The sequence below is a fragment of the Saimiri boliviensis genome, chromosome 1 (assembly GCF_048565385.1).
Source record: "Saimiri boliviensis isolate mSaiBol1 chromosome 1, mSaiBol1.pri, whole genome shotgun sequence".
Lineage (NCBI taxonomy): Eukaryota > Metazoa > Chordata > Mammalia > Primates > Cebidae > Saimiri > Saimiri boliviensis.
Genome location: NC_133449.1, coordinates 230751826 through 230774518, shown reverse-complemented (window position 1 = coordinate 230774518; position 22693 = coordinate 230751826). Strand labels below are relative to the sequence as shown.

General features: G+C 38.8%; 1 protein-coding gene across 1 annotated transcript in view; it reads left to right on the top strand.

Moving 5' to 3' along the window:
- Positions 1 to 22693, top strand: part of SCAMP1 (secretory carrier membrane protein 1) — a 118070-nt gene that overhangs the window by 76419 nt on the left and 18958 nt on the right. The window lies entirely within an intron of this gene.

The window sequence follows — 22693 nt, the reverse complement described above, 5'->3', positions numbered from 1 at the left end:
CCTGCAAAGGACCTGAACTCATTCATTTTTCTGGCTGCATAGTACTACTCCATGGTGTATATGTGCCACATTTTCTTTATCCAGCCTGTCATTCGTGGGCATTTGTTTGGTTCCAAGTCTTTGCCTTTGTAATTAGTGCTACAACAAACCAATGTGTGCATGTGTCTTTATAGCAGAATGATTTATAATCCTTTGGGTATATATTCAGCAATGAGATAGCTGGGTCAAATGGTATTTCTGGTTCTAGATCCTTGAGAAATCACCACACTGTCTTCTGCAATGGTTGAACTAATTTACACTCCCACCAACAGTGTAAAAGTTGTTTCCTGACTTTTTAATAATCACTGTTCTAACTAGTATGAGATGTTATCTCATTGTGTTTTTGATTTGCACTTCTCTGATGACTGGGGATGATGAGCTTTTTTTTGTTTTGTTTTGACGGAGTTTTGCTCTTGTTACCCAGGCTGGAGTGCAATGGCGCGATCTCGGCTCACCGCAACCTCCGCCTCCTGGGTTCAGGCAATTCTCCTGCCTCAGCCTCCTGAGTAGCTGGGATTACAGGCACGTGCCACCATGCCCAGCTAATTTTTTGTATTTTTAGTAGAGACGGGGTTTCACCATGTTGACCAGGACGGTCTCGATCTCTTGACCTCGTGATCCACCCACCTCGGCCTCCCAAAGTGCTGGGATTACAGGCTTGAGCCACTGTGCCCGGCCTTGATGATGAGCTTTTTATCATATATTTGTTGGCTGCATAAATGTCTTCTTTTGAGAAATGTCTGTTTATATTCTTCACCCAATTCAATCATTTTTAGGTAAATTTATAGAGTTGTGCAGTCATTCACAATTGGTTTTAGAATTCTTCCATCCCTCCCAAAATTTCCCTGGATCTATTTGCACGCAGTCCTTATTCCTTCCCTCTAGCTCCAGGAAACCACTGATCTATTGCCTGCATCTAAAAATTTCTCCTTTCTGACCATTTCATGTAAATGGAATCATAGAACATGTAGTCTTTTGCTATTTTCTTTTACTTAATGTTTTTGAGGTTTATTTGGGATGCAAAATGTGTTAGTAATTCATTTATTTTTAATTTTTAAATAGTATTCCATTGTATTGCTATATCACGTTTTATTTATGCATTCACCAGTTACTGGATCTTTGACTCTTTTCAAGTTTTTGGGTTTTTGGATAATACCATGAATATGCATGTGTCTTAGTTCATTTATGTTGCTCCGAAGGAACATGTGAGGTGGGGTAATTTATAAAGAAAAGTGGTTTATTTGGCTCATGATTCTGCAGAGTGTGCAAGAATTATGATTGCTTCTCCTCATGGTGGAAAACAAACGGGAGTAGATGTGCCGAGCCGAGATCACATGGCAGGAAAGAAGAAGCCAGATGGGGGAGAGTTGCCAGGCTCTTTTTAATAGCCAGCTCTTTTGGAAACAAATAGAGAACCTAGTAACCTGATTGTGAGGACTGCACTAAGCCATTCATGAGGGACCTACCCTTATAACACAGACACCTCCTGCTAGGTCCCACCTCCAACATTAGGGATCAGATTTTAGTGTGAGGTTTAGAGGGGTCAGACATCCGAATTATAACAGCATGAACAAATTGCTCTATGGACATACATTCATTTCTCTTGATTATAAGAGTTACCGTAACAGTATTCCTAGGAGAAACCTTACTTGGATGAATTTTTTTTTAAACATGTCTAAATTTTTAAGAAACTGCCAAACTCTTGTTGAAAGTGGCTGTGCTATTTCACATTCCCACCAGTAACGTCTGAGGGTTCCAGTTTCTTTATATCTTCACTAACACTTACCTTTTGTCTTTTGATTATTGCCATTTTAGTGGGTATGTAGTAGTATCTTGTTGTGACTTTATTTTGCATTTCCCTAGTTACTGATTAAGATTGAGCATCGTTTTATTTGCTTATTAGACACATGTATCTTTTTTGGTGAAATGTTTGTTCAAGTTTATTGTCTATTTAAAAAATTTGGTCGTTGACTTCTTACTATTAAGTTTGTTAAAAAATATATTTTGTTGGCCGGGCGCGGTGGCTCACGCCTGTAATCCCAGCACTTTGGGAGGCCGAGGCGGGGGGATGATGAGGTCAAGAGATTGAGACCATCCTGGTCAACATGGTGAAACTCCGTCTCTACTAAAAATACAAAAAATTAGCTGGGCATGGTGGCACGTTCCTGTAATCCCAGCTACTCAGGAGGCTGAGGCAGGAGAACTGCCTGAACCCAGGAGGCGGAGGTTGCGGTGAGCCGAGATAGTGCCATTGCACTCCAGCCTGGGTAACAAGAGCGAAACTCCATCTCAAAAAAAAAAAAAAAAAAAAAAAATATATATATATATATATATATATATATTTTGTTGTAAGAATTCTGTATTAGAGATACAAGTTTTTTTGTTTGGTTTTTAACAATTTGCAGGTATTTTATCCCAGTGTGTGGTTTCTTAGTGGGGCCTTAAGAAGCACAAAAACATTCAGTTTTAAGGGTCTAATTTATGAGTTTTTTTGGTCTCGTTAGTATCATGTCTAAGATCCTTTTGCATAACCCAAGGCCGTAAAGATTTTCTCTTATATATTCTTCTAGAAGTTTGAGGTTTATCTCTTGTGTTTAGGTGTCTAATACATTTTGAGTTAATTTTTGTTTAGTGTGTATGAGGGTTGTCTTTATTGTGTGTAAGGGTCTAGATCAAGTGTCCCCAAACTACGGTCCTTGGGCCCCATGCGGCCCCCTGAGGCCATTTATCCGCCCTCCCCACTCCCCCGCCGCACTTCAGGAATGGGCACCTCTTTCACTGGTGGTCAGTGAGAGGAGCACAGTATGTGGCGGCCCTCCAACGGTCTGAGGGACAGTGAACTGGCCTCCTGTGTGAAAAGTTTGGGGACGCCTGGTCTAAATGCATCTTTTTGCTGTGGATACCCAAATATTCCTACCCAATTTGTTAAAAAGACTATATTTTGTAAATTGTCTCTTTGTACTTTTGTTGAAAAATCACTTATCCATAAATGGATAGGTCTATTTTTGGACTTTTCATGTTGAATTGTTTGGACACTTTTCTTGCAAATCCATTGACCAGTGATGTAAGGCTTTATTTTTGGATTCAGTTCTGATCTATTGAACTATAGGCCCATCTTTATACCAATATGCTCTTCCTGACTAATGTTGCTTTATGGTGAGTCAGTTTTTCGACTTTCTTCTTTTTCAGAATTGTTTTGGCTATTCAGAGTTGTTTACATTTCATGTAAATTTTGGACTCAGCCTGTTTCTACAAAAAAAACCAAAAAACAAAAAACTCTGCTGTGATTTTGGTAGGGATTGAGTTAAAGTTGTAAGCTAGTCTGGGGAGAATTGATACCCTAACAGTATTGATTTTGTGAATATCGATTTCTCTCCGTTTATTTAGATTTTTATGATTTCTGTCAGTCATGTTCTTTAGTTTTAATTGCACGAATCTTATACTTCTGTTATTAAATTTATTACTAAGTATTTTATCTTATTTTAATTGAAATTATTTTTTAAATTTTCTCTTTGGATTGTTTGTTGCTAGTAGTTTGAAATAAAGTTGTCTTTTGTATGCTGATCTTATATCATTCTATCGTGCTAACCTCCACTAATTTTCGTAGTTTTTGTGTGTTCATGTGCTGATGCACATGCATGCTCATGTTCCTTGGGATTCCATATATATTATGATAATGTCATCTGCAAATAAAAATGTTTGATTATTCCTTTCCAAAGTAGTTATCTTTAATCAGTCTACCTTCCTTCTTTCTTACTTTTGCTTTATTAAATTGGCTACAGCTTCTAGAATAGTGAGAGTAAAAGTAGAAAGAATGACATCCATGCCTTGTTCCCCATTTTAAGGGAGAGCGTTCACCATTAAGTATGATGTTGACTGGGCCAGGCACGGTGGCTCAATCCCAGCACTTTGGGAGGCCGAGGCGGGTGGATCATGAGGTCAAGAGATCGAGACCATCCTGGTCAACATGGTGAAACCCCGTCTCTACTAAAAATACAAAAAAAAAAAAAAATTAGCTGGACATGGTGGTACGTGCCTGTAATCCCAGCTACTCAGGAGGCTGAGGCAGGAGAATTGCCTGAACCCAGGAGGCGGAGGTTGCGGTGAGCCGAGATCGTGCCATTGCACTCCAGCCTGGGCAACAAGAGTGAAACTCCGTCACAAAAAAAAAAAAAAAAAAAAAAAAAGTATGATGTTGACTGTAAATGTAGATTTTTATTTTTTTGTAGATGCCCTTTGTTTGTCTGAGGAACCTATTTTCTGTTTCCAGTTTGTTGAGAGTTGTTTTTTCTTTTCTTTTTTAAAATCATGAGTGGTGTTGGATTTTTCCAGATACTTTTCTTTTGTCATGATCTGTGGACATAATCTTATGATCTTTGTCCCCTTAAATTCTGTTAATATGGTGAGTTACACTGATTGACTTTCTGGCATATGTTCCACTTGGTCATGTGAGCCCCTTCTGGGAGTTGCAGTGAGGGTCCCGATTTTCATGATGTGCCCTACCTTGGTTGAGATACCTTGCTTGAGAGAGTTGTGGGAAATGAGAGCAGTTCTAGGCCAGAATGCCACAGACAGATGCTGTTCTTACCAGAGTTCAGTAGTTTTCATTAGTAAATGTTTCTCAGTTTGTTGTGTTGTATGCTACCGAAGTGGTTGTTTTTGAGTTTGATTCATATTTATCGTACTTTGAGAAGCGGATTTGTTGACTTCCTCATTCTGTCATGCTGGAAGTGAATTTCCATTTCTTGATTTTTAAGTTTTAGTTGTCTTCTACTAATTTGCTGCTATGGAGAATAAAGCTTCACCTTTTCTAAAGCTTGTGTTGCCCCTTTCCCCCAGAGTCCTTCTGTTATATGTAATGATTTTAGGGTAGATTAGTATTTGGAGTTATTTATTACTATGTAAATAGTATTTACAGCTGCACTTAATAGTATATTGTGATTATATTTTATTTTTCATACACTTATATTGCTACAGTAAGTAATTGCCTTATATGTTCTGTTGCTTCTTTTTACACACATACAGACTCCTTCCTTCCCTCCTGATTCTATTTTTTCTGGCAAAATTGAAAACTATGTTCATCCTTTCTGTTTATATAACCAGTAAAAGATTTTATTTTTTCCAAAGCAGTCTCAAACTCTTCATGAGGAAAGGTCGTATACCTGTAAGAAGAACCTAGTGCTTATCAGATTCTCTTAAATGTGTATATAAATATATACTGCTTTAGAGTCTACTAATCATGTTCAGTACTTTGTATTAATCTTTACAATCTTTTGAGCAAGTCATTAGGAATTGAGGTTTTAACCCACCTCTTCAGACTATAAGCTTAGGATGTTGTGTTCCATTTTACTTTATTATATTTTTGTTATCATTTAGTTTGCAGTGAATCCAGGTACATCAGTGATTTCCACACAATATATGAACTTACTTTAATATTTACTAACAATGTTTATTTCTTGACTAACCCTTTAACCAATGTAGTTAGTATTTGTTACAAAGTTCTGTGCCCACTGAGTGTTGAGAATGTGGAGAAGATAAATAACTTGTTAACTTTGTATGCATCTTACTTCATAATAGTTTTATAAGTATGATCTAAGGACTCTTGGGGTCATCCTTTCGGAGAGCTGACATTCCTCCTTTTTCTAGCAGTATATCTATATGAAGCAGATTTCTTCATTTCCAACCAAAACAACATGTAGCAGATTGAGTGCAGATACAGATATAAGAAACCATATAGATAAAACTATGCTAGGATTTTTAAAACTCTGAAACTAACACTCCTGCACATACTTGAAAGAATACATAAACTGTTATTGGGCAAAATGTTCTAAAATATTTCAAAATGTTCAAAATGCTTTTGTACTTTTTTTGGAGCATTTTGTAAAATGTTAAAATACTTTTGCAGACCCGTCTATAGGTTGCCAACCAAAAAAATCCTACTTTATATATAAAGTTGACAGTGTATACATATTGACAGTCTCTCTTCATTAATGTGTTTATACCATTTATGTTTAATATAATTACTAATCTGCTTGGATTAAAATCTGTCATTTTACCATCTATTTTCTGTTTATTCCAACTATTCTTTGTTTCTTTTCCTTTCTTTTTGCCTTCTTTTGGATCAGTTGAGTATCTTTTAACGATCATCTTCACCCCTGTTTCTTCATCATTTATCTCTTTTTTTTTTTTTTTTGAGACGGAGTTTCGCTCTTGTTACCCAGGCTGGAGTGCAATGGCCCGATCTCGGCTCACCGCAACCTCCGCCTCCTGGGTTCAGGCAGTCCTCCTGCCTCAGCCTCCTGAGTAGCTGGGATTACAGGCACGCGCCACCATGCCCAGCTAATTTTTTGTATTTTTAGTAGAGATGGGGTTTCACCATGTTGACCAGGATGGTCTCGATCTCTCAACCTCGTGATCCACCTGCCTCGGCCTCCCAAAGTGCTGGGATTACAGGCTTGAGCCACCGTGCCCGGCCATCATTTATCTCTTAAAGACATTTTTTAGTGATGCCTTAGTTTTTATAATATATGTCTCTAATCATACTCTGTATTCAAATATTATTATTCTGCTTCATATGTACTGTAAGGACCTCTCAGCAGGGTACTCTCAGTTCCCCCTTCCCAACCTTTATACAATTATAAAATGTATTTTTAAAAAATATATGCGAGAAACACAGTACACTGGCTTTTAAAAAAATTTAATTTTGGTAGGCACATAGTAGGTGTGTATATTTGTGGGATATATGAGATATTTTGATACAGGCATGCATTTCATAATAATTACATTATGGAAAATGGGATATCCATCCCCTCAAGCATTTATCCTTTGTGTTACAGGCAGTTTAGTTATACTCTTTATTTTCAAATCTATAATTCTTTTGACTGTAGTCACCCTGTTGTGCTATCAAATACTAAGTGATTCATTCTTTGTAATAATTTTTTTGTACCCATTAACCACTGCTACCTCGCCAGTGCCCTGGCTTCCTCCCACTACCCTTCCCTGCCTCTGGTCACCATTCTTCTTCTCTCTATCTCCATTTGTCACTACTTTTGCTTTAGGCAGTCACTTGTCTCTAGAAAAATTAAAAATAAGGAAAAATGAATTTTACATTGGCCTTAATTCCATTTCAACACTTTTCATTTGTGTGTGTGGCTGTATGTGTGGAGATCCTTGTTTCTGTATCATATCATAATCTTTTTGCCAGAAAATTTTTCTTTAATATTTTTGGTAGCACAGGTCTGCTAATAGTCAATTTTCTGAATTTTGTCTGAAAAAGACTTTATTTTCTATTCATTTTTGAAATATATTATCAATAAGTATAATATGGGTTCACAGGTGTTTTTATTGTTTTTACTTTATTTTGTACTTGAAACACATCATTTTCTTATATTCTGACTTGCAAAGTTTCTGGCTAGAAGTCTACTATAATTCTTACCCTTGTTCTTCTGTATGTAGTGTGTCTTGTTTCTTTGGCTGCCTTCGAGATTTTTTTCTTGTTTTGGGCTATTCGAATATGATGTGTTAAAGTACATGTGTGTGTGAGATGTGTGTGATGTATATGTATGTGTTTCTGTGTTTATCCTTAGTGTTGTCTAATGTTCTTGGATCTGTGGTTTGGAGTCTTCATTAATTTTGGAAAATTCTTACTCATTTTCTCTTTACATATTTCTTTTGTAACTTCTTTATCATCTCTTTCTGTAATTTCTATTACATATGTGTCATACTTTTTGATATTGCCTTACATCTCTTAGATGTTCTATTCTTTTTTATTTCCATTTTTACTTACTTTTGCATTTCAGTATGTATATTTCTATTTTCAAGTTCATGGATTCTCTGCCTCCCTCAGGTTTGCTGAGGATATTGATGAGCTTCTCAAGTACTCTTCATTTCTGTTATGATACCTTTCATTTCTACCATATCCATTTGGTAATTTCCTATATCTTATGTATATATATATGCTAAGATGCCCCATCTCCTCTTGCATGTTGGCCACCTTTTTTTTTTTTGAGATGGGGTCTTACTCTGTCGCCAAGGCGCAGTGCAGTGGGGCCATCTCAGCTTACTGCAGCCTCCGCCTCCTGGGTTGAAGCGCTTCTCCTGCCTCAGCCTCTCAAGTAGCTGGAACTACAGGTGCTCACCACCATGCCCAGTTAATTTTGTAATTTTAGTAGAGACAGGGTTTCACCATTTCTGTCAGGCTGGTCTTGAGCTCCTGACCTTGTGATCCATCCACGTCGGCCTCCCAAAGTTCTGGGATTACAGGCGTGAGCCACTGTGCCTGGCCTTCTTGTTTCTTTTTATGCCTCATAATTTCTTGTTAAAAACTAGACATCTTTTAAAGACAATAGAGACAAAGATAAATAGGTTTTGTGCCTTAAGTGGGAAGTAACATGGGATATCAAAGCCCATCCTCCTCAGGACACAGCTAAAGACTCACTGCACATGGCTTTTCTGTTGTGCTAGGCTTTTAGCATATGGGTGGTGTGGTGATGGTGGGGGGCAGGTGTCAAGCAATTCAGTCAGAAATTGATCAAGGTTTGGGTTTTTGCTTGCCATGACTGCTCTCAGTACCTCACAGACTTCAGATGCCTTTGGTGTTACTTTATGTTTAGGGTGAGGCCTGCTTTTCCAGAAGCTTTTTCTTGGTGTTTGCTCCATTAGCTTCAGGTTTCTTTTTCATGCCTGCCCCTCAGAGAGGGCTTCTCTTCACACACTCTTCCCCCAGGAGTAGACAGCTGTTACCTGTTACTTTATATTTGCAGCATGGTGGGGCTGTCGAGGAGTTAGGGGAGTAGGATATTTCTGTTCTGTCATGCTGTGTCTCTGGAGAGGAGAGATTGGCACTTCTCAGTGATCCTGCCTCACCACCATCTCTAAAGTCTCTGTAATAGATACATTCCTGTCCCACCTCCAGAGTTAGAGGATTTTTTTTTTACTGGGCCCTATCCGCAGCTGCAGCAGGTCTTTAGCTGTGCCCTGAGAAAGATGGGCTTTGCTGTCCCATTTTACCTCCCACTTAAGGCTTTTGTTTGGAAGAGATAAAGGGGAACCCTAAATGAGGCCAGCCTCCTGTCTTCCTTCTGAGCACCTGGTGAGATCTATGGAGAAAAGCCTGTGAGTGCGTGATGATGCCCATGTAGCTTTGCTCCTGGCAGTTCTGTATTCTCTCTCTAACCAACCTTTAGCTGAGAGCATTTCATTACAAGCTTTAGCTGAATTCTTTCTTGCTTGTCTATTCCAGGTAAACAAGTGCTAGTCTTTTATCTCTCTTTGGGTTATTTTTGGAGTTGTTTGCCCTTTGATGGGCATAAGTACAGCTGTGATTTTGCAGGTTAATGTTTGTTGTTGTGAGAGTTAGGAACACGTCTTTTGCTATTGTAAACAGTGCTGCAGTGAACATACGTGTGCATGTGTCTTTATAATAGAACAATTTATAATTCTTTGGGTATATACCCAGGAATGGAATTGCTGGGTCAAATGGAATTTCTATTTCTAGGTCCTTGAGGAATCACCACACTGTCTTCCACAATGGTTGAACTAGTTTACACTCCCACTAACAGTGTAAAAGTGTTCCTGTTTCTCCACATCCTCTCCAGCATCTGTTGTCTCCAGATTTTTTAATGATCACCATTCTAACTGGTGTGAGATGGTATCTCAATGTAGTTTTGATTTGCATTTCTCTGATGACCAGTGATGATGAGCATTTTTTCGTATGTTTGTTGGCCTTATATATGTCTTCTTTTGTAAAGTGTCGGTTCATATCCTTCGCCTACTTTTGAATGGGCTTTTTTTTTTCTTGTAAATCTGTTTTAGTTCTTTGTAGATTCTGGATATCAGCCCTTTGTCAGATGGGTAGATTGCAAAAATTTTTTCCCATTTTGTTGGTTGCCAGTTCACTCTTATGATTGTTTCTTTTGCTGTGCAGAAGCTGTGGAGTTTGAGTAGGTCCCATTTGTCTATTTTGCCAATGCATTTGGTGTTTTAGTCATGAAGTCGTTTCCTATGCCTAAGTTTTCTTCTAGGGTTTTTATGGTGTTAGGTCTTATGTTTGAGTCTTTAATCCATCTGTAGTTAATTTTAGTGTAAGGTGTCAGGAAGGGGTCCAGTTTCTGCTTTCTGCAGATGGCTAGCCAGTTTTCCCAACACCATTTATTAAACAGGGACTGCTTTCCCCATTGCTTGTTTTTGTGAGGTTTGTCAAAGATCAGATGGTTGTAGATGTGTGGTGTTGCCTCCAAGGCCTCTGTTATGTTCCATTGGTCTGTATCTCTGTTTTGGTACCAGTACCATGCTGTTTTGAATACTGTAGCCTTGTGCTATAGTTTGAAGTCAGGTAGGGTGATGCCTGCAGCTTTGTTCTTTTTGCTTAGAATCGACTTGTCTAAGCAGGCTCTCTTTTGGTTCCATATGAAGTTTAAGGTGGTTTTTTCCAGTTCTGTGAAGAAGGTCATTGGTAGCTTGATGTAGATAGCATTGAATCTATAAATTACTTTGGGCAGTATGGCCATTTTCACGATACTGATTCTTCCTAACCATGGACATGGAATGTTTCTCCATCTGTTTGTGTCCTCTCTTATTTCCTTGAGAAGTGGTTTGTAGTTCTCCTTGAAGAGGTCCTTTACATTGTTTGTTAATTGTATTCCTAGGTATTTTATTCTCTGTAGCAATTGTGAATGGCAGTTCATTATTGATTTGGCTCTCTTTAAGTCTGTTATTGGTGTATAGGAATGCTTGTGATTTTTACACATTGATTTTGTATCCTGAGACTTTGCTGAAGTTGCTTATCAGTTTCAGGAGATTTTGGGCTGAGATGATGGTGTGTTCTAAACACACAATCATGTCGTCTGCAAATAGAGAGAATTTGACTTCCTCCTTTCCTAATTGAATACCCTTTATTTCTTTTTCTTGCCTGATTGCTCTGGCTACAACTTCCAATACTATATTGAAGAGAGGGCATCCTTGTCTAGTGCCAAATTTCAAAGGGAATGCTTCCAGTTTTTGCCCATTCAGTATGATATTGGCTGTGGGTTTGTTGTAAATAGTTTTTATTATTTTGATATACATTCCGGAAATACCTAGTTTATTGAGTTATTAGCATAAAAACTCTGTTGAATTTTGTCAAAGGCCTTCTCTGCATCTATTGAGATAATGTGGTTTTTTGTCTTTTGTTCTGTTTATGTAGTGAATTATGTTTATGGACTTGCGTATGTTGAACCAGCCTTGCATCCCTGGGATGAAGCCTACTTGATCATGATGGATAAGCTTTTTAATGTGCTGTTGCAGTCGGTTTGCCAGTATTTTATTGAGGTTTTTTGCTTCTATGTTCATCATGGATATTGGCCTGAAGTTTTCTTTTCTTGTTGAGTCTCTGTTGGGTTTTGGTATCAGGATGATGTTGGTCTCATAAAATGATTTGGAAAGGATTCCCTCTTTTTGGATTGTTTGGAGTAGTTTCAGTAGTGGTACTGGCTCCTCTTTGTATGTCTAGTAGAATTCGGCTGTGAACCCATTTGGACATGGGCCTTTTTTTGATGGATAGGGTATTAATTGCTGTCTCAACTTCAGCCCTTGTTATTGGTCTATTCAGGGTTTCAACTTCTTCCTGGTTTGGGCTTGGGAGGGTGCAAGTGTCCAAGAATTTATCCCTTTCTTCCAGGTTTACTAGTTTATGTGCATAGAGTTATTTGTAGTAGTATCTGATGGTAGTTTGTATTTCTGTGGAATATGTGGTGATATCCCCTTTATCATTTTTTATGGCATCTATTTGATTATTCTCTCTTTTCTTTTTAATTAATCTGGCGAGCGGTCTATTTTCTTGACCTTTTCAAAAACCAGCTCCTGGATTTATTGATTTTTTTTTTTTGAATGGTGTTTTGAGTTCTGCTCTGATCTTAGTTATTTCTTGTCTCCTGCTAGGTTTTGATTTTTTTTAATCTTGCTTCTCTAGCTCTTTCAATTTTGACAATAGGTTGTTGATTTTCGATCTTTCCTTGTTTCTCATATGGGCATTTATTACTATATATTTTCCTCTAGACACTACTTTATATGTGTCCCAGAGAGTCTGGTACGTTAATGTCTTCATTCTCGTTGGTTTTGAAGAACATCTTTATTTCTTCCTTCATTTCATTGTTTATCCAGTCAACATTCAAGAGCCAGTTCAGTTTCCATGAATCTGTGCAGTTCCGAGTTAGTTTCTGAATTCTGAGTTCTAACTTTATTGCACTGTGGTCTGAGAGACTGTTATGATTTTCATTCCTTTGCATTTGCTGAGGAGTGATTTACTTCCAATTATATGGTCAGGTTTAGAGTAGGTGTGATGTGGTGCTGAGAAGAATGTATAGTCTGTGGATTTGGGGTGGAGAGTTCTGTAAAAGTCTATCAGGTTTGCTTGGTCTAGGTCTTAGTTCAAGTCCTGGATATGCTTGTTAATTTTCTGTCTCATTGATCTGTTTAATATTGACAATGGGGTGTTAAAGTCTCCCACTATTATTGTGTGGGAGTTTAAGTCTCTTTGTAAGTTGTTAAGAACTTGCTCTGTATATCTGGGTGCTCCTGTATTGGGTGCACATATATTTAGGATCATTCTTGTTGCATTGATCCTTTTACCATTATGTAATGTCCTTCTTTGTCTCTTTTGATCTTTGTTGGTTTAAAGTCTATTTTATGAGAGATGAGAATTGCGACTCCTGCTTTTTTTTTGCTCTCCATTTGCTTGGTAAATCTTCCTCCGTCCCTTTATTTTGAGCCTTTGTATATCCTTGCATGTGAGACGGGTTTCCTGGATACAGCACACCGATGGGTTTTGACTTTTTATCCAATTTGCCAGTCTGTGTCTTTTGATTGGGGCATTTAGCCCATTTACATTTAGGGTTAATATTGTTATGTGTGAATTTGATCCTGCCATTTTGATGCTAGCTGGATGTTTTGCCTGTTAGTTAATGCAGTTTCTTCATTGTGTCAATGCTCTTTACCATTTGGTATGTTTTTGGAGTGGCTGGTACTGGTTCCTTTCTATGTTTAGTGCCTCTTGTAAAGCAGGCCTGGTGGTGATGAAATTTCTGAGTACTTGCTTGTTCATAAAGGATTTTATTTCTCCTTCATTTATGAAACTTATTTGACTGGATATGAAATTCTGGGTTGAAAGTTCTTTTCTTTAAGGATGTTGAATATTGGCCCTCACACTCTTCTGGCTTGTAGGGTTTCTGCCGAGAGATCTGCTGTGAGTCTGATGGGCTTCCCTTTGTTGGTAACCCGACCTTTCTCTCTGGCTGCCCTTAGCATTTTCTCCTTCATTTCAACCCTGGTGAATCTGACGATTATGTGCCTTGGGGTTGCTCTTCTTGAGGAATATCTTTGTGGTGTTCTCTGTATTTCCTGGACTTGAATATTGGCCAGCCTTGCTAGGTGGGGGAAGTTTTCCTGGATAATATTCTGAAGAGTATTTTCCAGCTTAGATTCATTCTCTCTGTCACATTCAGGTACACCTATGAAATGTAGATTAGGTCTTTTCACATAGTCCCATATTTCTTGGAGACTTTTTTCGTTCCTTTTTACCCTTTTATTTCTAATTTTGCCTTCTCGTTTTATTTTATTGAGTTGATCTTCGACCTCTGATATCGTTTCTTCTTCTTGGTCAGTTCGGCTGTTGAAACTTGTGCATGCTTTGCAAAGTTCTCGTGTTGTGTTTTTCAGCTCCATCAATTCACTTATATTCCTCTCTAAGCTGTTTATTCTCGTTAGCATTTCGTCAAACCTTTTTTCAAGATTCTTAGTTTCTTTGCATTGGGTTAGAACATGTTCTTTTAGCTCAGAGAAGTTTCTTATTACCACCTTCTGAAGCCTGATTCTGTCAATTCATCACACTCATTCTCCATCGAGCCTTGTTCCCTTGCTGGTGAGGAGTTGTGATTCCTTGTAGGAGGAGAGACATTCTGGTTTTGGGTGTTTTCATCCCTTTTACACTGGTTTCTTTCCGTCTTTGTGGATTTATCCACCTGTCGTCTTTGTAGTTGTTGACTTTTAGATTGGGTCTCTGAGTGGACGTCCCATTTGTTGATGATGAAGTTATTTCTTTCTGTTTCTTAGTTTCCCTTCTAAAGTCAGGCCCCTCTGCTGTAGGACTGCTAAGGTCCACTGCAGGCCCTGCTTGCCTGGGGATCACCTGCAGCAGCTGCAGAACAATAAGGGCTGCTGCCAGCTGCTTCTTCTGCTATCTTTGTCCCAGAAGGACACCTACCCAATATCATTCTGAGCTCTCCTTTACGAGGTGAGTCTTTTGATATACGGGGGTCAGGTAGCTGCTTGAGGAGACAGTCTGTCCTTTATAGGCGCTCACGTGCTGAGCTGTGAGCTCCATTGTTCATTCATAGCTGCTGGGCATGTACAGTTACGTCTGCTGCAGCAGAACTTATTAATGCCCCCCCCTCTTTTTTTTTCCCCAGGTGCTCTGTCCCAGGAAGGTAGGGCTTTATTTATAAGTTTCTGTCATGCTGCTGCCTTTTTTCAGGGCCGCCCTGCCCAGCAAGGTGGCAGTCTACTCACAGTCTGCCAGCAGAGGCAATGCTGGGCTGCTGTGGGCTCTGCCCAGCTGCCTTGTGAACTTCCCTGCAGTCCTTTTTATAGGAGTATAGTTATAACTACCTCGACAATGGCAGCCTGCCTCTGTAATGGAGGACTCTGTCTGTAATGGCAGACTACCTCGGCAATGGCAGACCACCTCGGCAGTGGCAGACCGCCTCGGCAATGGTGGACTGCCTCGGCAATAGCAAACCTCCTTGGTAGTGGTAGACTGGCTCAGTAATGGCAGATGACCCTCCCTCACAGAGCTGGACTGTCCTGGGTTCAGCTGTGCTTGCTGTGAAACTCTTAATCCAGAGCGTTTCAGATTGCTGGTCTTTGTGAGGGTGGGACCAGCCATGCCTGACCACCTGACTCCTTGCCTCAGACCCCTTTTTTTTTCAGTTAAATGGGTGACTCTGTCTCCCAGGCATTCCAGTCATCAGTTGAAACAGCACCCAGATTTGTGTGATTTCTTGTGTGGAGAACCACTGCACCAGCTGAAACAGCTGTGCTGGGGGCTCATGGTGCTTTTCCGCCCAGGAATCTCCTGGCCTGGCTCCCTGTTTCAGTCCCCTTTTTATCAGTTGAATGGGTGACTCTGTCTCCTAGGCGTTCCAGTCGCCTGTTGAAAAGGCACCTGGATTTGTGGGAGATTTTGTGTGGAGACCCGCCAGCCGGCTCAAACAGTTGCGCTGGAGACTTGTGGCGCTTTTTCACCTGGGAATCTCCTGGCCTGGCTCCCTATTTCAGTTGCCTTTTTATCAGTTGAATGGCGACTCTGTCTCCCAGGTGCTTTAGTTGCCAGCTGAAAGGGCACCTGGACCCGTGTGAGTTTTTTTATCAGGAGACCTGCCGTGCCGGCTGAAACAGCCCCGCTGGAGTCCTGTGGTGCTCCTCCGCCCAGGAATCTCCTGGAGTGTTGGTAATAAAAATCCGTCTGGAAATGCAGCCACCACTCACCTTCCATGCTCTCACTGGGAGTTGCAGTCCAGAGCTGCTCCTACTCGGCCATCTTGGATCCCCTTCTCTGACTTTTGTATTTTTAATAGAGATGGGTTTCTTAATGTTGGCCAGGCTGGTCTTGAATGCCTCACCTCAGGTGGTCTGCCTGTCTTGGCCTCAGAAAGTGCTGGGATTACAGGTGTGAGTCACTGCCCCCGGCCCAGTTTTCTGTCTTATAAGAGCATAACTTGTGTAATAGTTTGAAAACAGTCCATTTGTGACCTAGGATCTAATCAATGTTAACTTTCGTTTTCCTTTAATTTAGCTTTGTTGTTGAAAGGCGATTTGAAAATCATTAGCTACTGGCTCATTTTGTCACTTTATGCCATCTACATTGAATAGCAATTCAAATGTGAGATTTTAGTTGTTATAATCTCCTCTTGTATAAGAAACACTGCATTGAGCATTTGGGGTTGATTTTCTTTAGTTAGTAATGTTTTATTCCTTGATAATTAAATTTCTTGGAGAAGATGGAATTGAAATAATATCTTAGAGGTAGTTTTAGCACATGGTTAAGTATTTTAGCTTTATAGATGCACAGGTAAGTCTCTATATATTTGGATTATTTAACCTCTTTCAATCTGTTTGCTCATCAGTAAAATAGAGTCAATATTAGTGTGCCTCATGGGAGTGTTGTAAGGATCGAATTGACAGTACATGTGTTTGACATGGTCCTTGGGAAATAATGTTCAACAAATGTTAGCTATTATTAAGTCAGTTAAGTATAGAGGATTTGGAGTTTGCACCAGCGTTGTGGTCTAGGTTTGATATTGTTCAGGTTTAAAACTTCGTTTAATGTGAGCTTTTTCATTGTCCCCTCTGCTTTTGACAGAACATAGGTGGGAAGAAGAGAGTGCAGAGTCTCTTTCATTCCAGTCCTGTGCTTTTTTAGCCAGACTTGTCTATTGAGTTTTTTTTTTTTTTTTCTTCGAGATAGGATCTCACACTGTCACCCAGACTAGAATGCAGTAGCACAACCATTGTTCATTGCTGTTTTGTTTTCTGGGTTCAAATGATCCTCTGGCTTTAACCTTCCAGATAGCCAGGAGTACAGGTATGTACCACTATACTTAATTAATTAATTAATTTTTGAGGCAGAGTCTTGCCCTGTCCCCCAAGCTGGAGTGCAGTGGCACAGTCTTGGCTCACTGCAACCTCTGCCTCCTGGGTTTAAGCGATTCTTCTGCCTCAGCCTCCCAACTAGCTGGGACTGCAGGTGCATGCCACCACACCTGGCTAATTTTTTAAATTTTTAGTAGAGACAGGATTTCATGATGTTAGCCAGGATGATCTTAATCTCCTGATCTCACTATTGCCTGCATTGGCCTCCCAAAGTGCTGGGATTACAGGTGTAAGCCACCATACCTGGTCCCATTTTTTAATTTTTAACGGAGATGAGGTCTTACTGTATTGTCCAGGCTGGTCTTGAACTGCTCAGCTCAAGCAGTCCTCCCACCATGGCCTCCCAAAGTGCTAAGATTGCAAGCATCAACCACTGTGCCCAATTCTTAATAGTTTTTAAGAGATAGACTCTTATGGATTTAAACTCTTTTAATCCTCTCCCAAAAAACTACACATACGAAAGTTTTTTTTGTACTCTTGTGGTGAGGGACAGTTCATGGTGTTGCCTTTTCAAGCCTACTTATAGACTTTCTGTTCTGGAGAAATCATTTCAGCATAAAGTTACTAAAGAGGGAATGTGGGGCTGGTTACACAGTCTTGGAGCACCCAAACAAGACAAGAAAAGCAGCTGTACTTGTTAGGTTTCTGTATTCGTCCATTTTCATATTGCTAGGAAGAAATGCTCAAGACTGGGTAGTTTATAAAGAAAAAGATGTTTAATGGACTCAGTTCCACATGGCTGGGAAGGCCTCACAATCATGGCAGAAGGTGAAGAAGGTGCAAAGGCCCGTCCTACATGCAAGCAGGAGAGGATGTGCAGGGGAACTGCTCTTTATAAAACCATCAGATCTTGTGAGGCTTAATCACTTTCATGAGGGCAGTACAGTAGAACCTGCCCCCATGATTCAGTTATCTGCCACTGAGGCCCTCCCATGACACATGGGGGTTATGGTAGCCTCAATTCAAAATGAAATTTGAGTGGGGACACAGCCAAACCATATCAGTTTCTTTTTATTCTAATGCATGTACACCATCAATAATTTCTTGTATTACTTGATTCTAGTAGTTGTGATTGTTAGCAACCATGTTCTGGAAATTTTCAGTATCTTAACAACCTAATGCCACTCATGTGAGCAGGATATTAATTCTGTGAGCAAAACAATTTATTTTTATACAGTATTATATGAGTGTAATAGATATATCAACAAGTAATGTTTATCAGTTACTTTCTATGTGCCTATGCATTCCCAGCTAAGCACTTTACCTGCATTATTTTATTTATATAAAAGCATGTTCCACTGTTACCCCCATTTTGCAAATGGAAAATCTCTGGCTTAATATTTTACCCAGAGTTACACAACTGGGGAATCTGGATTCAAACCAAGTCTGTCTTTAAATTCATGTTCTTTTATCCGCTGTGTTGAGTTGCCAGAGTTAAAGACATTTAGTGCTGTACTTCAGTTAACTGTGTCCCCACGTCTTCTCTTAGCCTTTTGAAATAATGAAATACTTTGTCTTTTCCTCTTCCCCCAAATAGTAGTTGTAACTAATACCTCTGGTATTGATTTAGCATGTGAAATAAACTTCATGACATCAAATAAGCTGATTTTCTGAGATTTATTGTAAGTTAGGGAAGAACTTTTCCATTAAAATTGTGCTGCAACTTGGCTGTAGAAGATGTTAAACCAAAAACCACTTGCATATTTGAAATTCAGTTTTCCATTAGGCTTTGATCTGAAAGAGTCAGGATGGCAAGTAGTAGAGAGCTTTTATTTATATATTCTGATGAGGAAGTACATTACTTAGGTGTATTTATTATGAATAAATATCCATGATACTATAAATACTTTATCATAAACTGAGGCAGATTACAATTTAAGTCACATAGCTTAAATCAATGGATAGTGTTTAAAAAAAAATCTATATATCTGTTCTTTGTTTGGTTTAAAATGGCTATGTTCAAGCTGATTTAAACAGTGTGATTTCTAATCTCTTCCTGCATGCGAGACCCACTGCCTTTGGTTCTGAATGCCAGTAGAAATTCTTCTTACCCGATGATGTTTTTCTTTTTCTTTTCTTTTTTTTTTTCTGGACCTTTTCTGATTCTGGTGGAGGTACAGCCCTCCTGGGGGTCTTCTGGCTCTTCCAGAGCCCCTCAGCTTCAGCTGGCCCTTCCCTCAAGCATCTGAAAGGAACCTGATACTCATGTGATGATTGTATTGCTTCAGTTTGTTTTGAATTTGACTGATTTTGTATTGGCAGTAATATGGACAGCTCAGGTAAAGGAAGATTTGTGCTCCCTTGGAGATAAGACTCTAGGTAGTTAAGTAAGTGCTGGGATATGGAGTTTATGTCTTAGAGAACTTTGAAATGCCGTTTTTTTTTTTTTTTTTTTTTTTTTTTTGAGATGGAGTTTCGCTCTTATTACCCAGGCTGGAGTGCAATGGCGCGATCTCGGCTCACCGCAACCTCCGCCTCCTGGGTTCAGGCAATTCTCCTGCCTTAGCCTCCTGAGTATCTGGGATTACAGGCACGTACCACCATGCCCAGCTAATTTTTTGTATTTTTTAGTAGAGACGGGGTTTCACCATGTTGACCAGGATGGTCTTGATCTCTTGACCTAGTGATCCACCCGCCTCGGCCTCCCAAAGTGCTGGGATTACAGGCTTGAGCCACTGCGCCTGGCGAAATGTTTTAAAATAATCATTTATATTAATGGTCAGTATACAATGAAATGAATTTTATTGTCCCCTTATTCAGAAATAGAAAAGTTGGGAAAACAAAATAAATAATATAAAATATTGAGAATGATATTTAACCTGCTTAGTATCTTTTATTTAGCTTTGTTTAAAATAAAACTAGACAAAAGTAGACTTTGAGGTTTTTCATTTGATTAGTTTTGTACACTGTATTTGTGCATACTAACTGTACATACAAAAAAAGGAAGATGTACTAGTTTTAAAAAAACTTCATTTGTATTTGAAAGCAATGTTTTAGAAATAGTTTTTGAGTAGGACTTCTTAATTTTTAAAACATATTCAGTATTTTCTAATAGATTTCTTAAGTAGAAATTATTAGGCAGTTTCAGCTTCTAGAACGTGTCTGTGAATTTGGAACCAAGGTAATGGACATAGCTGTTGTGAAGCCTGTAGATATTATTTGACCCCTTTTTGGAGCACATACTTTATAATATAGAACATTTCAATAGTCTGGTTTCTTGGCACACAAAATAGAAGTAACAGCTCTAGGTGAAAAATAAGGATATTAAGTTTTATTCTTCATTCTCTGCCAGAGGGAGAGAGAAATAGAAATATACTTTAGAAGTGTCTGTTTCAAAATAGTAAAAGAAAACTGTTTATTAAAGTAATGGTTTGCATGTGAGCCTGGAGAGATGAGTCATACATAGGATTTCTATTTGGTATTAATAAAAATAGCATTTTATATTGTAGATTTTGTTCTTGGCTATTTTTCATTAATAAGTTTTCTCAGCTTTATGGTCATTAACACCAGCTTTGGTGTAATAGAGTACTGACACGATTACTATAAGATGTGGAACCATTTAATTTAAATCTGGCTGATACAGAAAACATTATTAATGAATCATTAAAATTTGCTCTTTTGTACCTTGGGGAAATGGCTGATTCTAGAGCAGGGGTCCCCAACCCCTGGGCCACAGGCTTGTACTGGTCCCTAGCCTGTTAGGAACTGGGCCACTCAGCAGGAGGTGAGCAGCTGCTAGCGAGCATTACCGTCTGAGCCCTGCCTCCTGTCAGATCAGCAGTGGCATTAGATTCTCATAGGAGCACAAACTCTATTGTGAATCGTGTGTGCAAGGGATCTAGGGTGCATGGTCCTTATGAGAATCTAATGCCTGATGATCTGAGATGGAACAGTTTCACCCTGCAGCCATCCCACCCCACCATACATAGAAAAATTGTCTTCCACAAAACAGGTCCCTGGTGCCAAAGAGGTTGGGGACTGCTGCTTTACTATGTTCATGTTAAGTCATTGCTCTGTTTGTACACTAGTTATAGAAATGTAAAAACCTTAAAATAGTTACAACAATTTTGAAAAAGAACAATAAAGTTGATGGACTAACACTACCTAATTTGAAAACTTATTAGAAAACTTCAGTAATCAAAATAGTGTGATATTGACAAAAAGGTAGACAAATAGAAGAGTGGGAGAGAATGGCGAGCCCAGAAATAAACCCACCCGTAGACAGATGACTAATTTTGAGAAAGGTGCAAAGGAAATGCAATGCAGAAAGGACAGTCTTTTTAAGAAATGATGCTAGAACAATTGGATAGCCACATGCAAAAAAGAACTTGAATTCATACTTGATATGGTATTTTTTTTTTTTTTTTTTTTTGAGACGGAGTTTCGCTCTTGTTAACCAGGCTGGAGTGCAATGGCGCGATCTCGGCTCACCGCAACCTCCGCCTCCTGAGTTCAGACAATTCTCCTGCCTCAGCCTCCTGAGTAGCTCGGATTATAGGCACGCGCCACCATGCCCAGCTACTTTTTTGTATTTTTAGTAGAGACGGGGTTTCACCATATTGACCAGGATGGTCTCGATCTCTTGACATCGTGATCCACCCGCCTCGGCCTCCCAAAGTGCTGGGATTACAGGCTTGAGCCACCGTGATATGATATTTTTAAAAACTCAAAGTTAATTTTAAAAACTTAACTCAAAAATATTTTAAAAAATTAACTCAAAATAATTAACTCATTTCAGTTTTAAATGTAATACTGAAAATACAAAACTAGAAGAAAACAGGAAAAAAAATCTTTATGTCCTTGGCTTTGGCAGATTTCTCAGAAACAATAAAATAAAGATCTATAAAAGAACAAGTGAATACAATGGACTTAATAAAAAGGCAAAATACCTCTTTAGAAGAAACTGTCTGCTGCTGCTGCTGCTTTTTTTTTTTTTTTTTTTTTTTTTTTTTTTTTAAGAAGATGGATGTCTTGCCGTGTTGTCCAGGCTGGTGTAAAACTCCTGGCCTCAAGTAATCCCTTTGCCTCTGGGTCTGAATAACTGAGATTACAGGTGTGAGCCATTATGCCTGCTCCCCACCCCAAAAAAACACTCTTAAGAGAATGAAAAGACAAGCAAGGGCTAGGAGAAAATCTTTGTCAAACATTTATCTGAAAGAGGACTTGAATTTCCAGAATATACTTTTAAAAACTCCCACAACTCAACAGTAAGGGAAAAAGCAATCTAATTACAGCATCAGAAAAATATTTTAATTACTTCATGAAAGAGCTATATATGTATGACAAAACACATAAAAAGATACTCAACAACATTACTTATTAGGAAGATGCAAATTAAAACCATATAAGATATCACTGTACAGCTATTAGAATAGCTAGAATTAAAAAGACGATAACAGGTGTTACTGAGATGTGAAGGCACTAGAATATTCCAGCCCATGTACTGCCAGGTGGGAATGAAAAATAGTACAGCCTGTTTGTAAAACAGTTTGGTAGTTTCTTAAAAAGTTAAAACATATTCCTGTGATATGTTCCAGCCTTCCCACTTGTAGGTATTTACCTAAGAGAAAAAGGAAACATATGTTCATGGAAAGACTTGTATATGACTATTAATAGCTTTATTAATAACTGATAATAACTTTATAATAAACTAGAAAACTAAATGTCTGTCAACAGTGAATGAATAAACTATGCTATATTTACACTATGGAATACTACTCAGCAATGAAAAGGAATGAACTTTTGATATGTGCCACAAAACTGGGTGAATCTCAGAATAGTTGTGCTAAGTAAAAGAAGCCAGACAAGAAAAAAAAAAATACTGTGTAATATGTGATCCCATTTATATAACACTCTAAAATAGTCAAACTATGGTAACAGAAAAGCAGTGGGTAGGGTAGGGCTACCAAGGGGCTCAAGGAAACTTTGTGGATATGCTCACCATAATGATTGGGGAATCAGATATATAAAT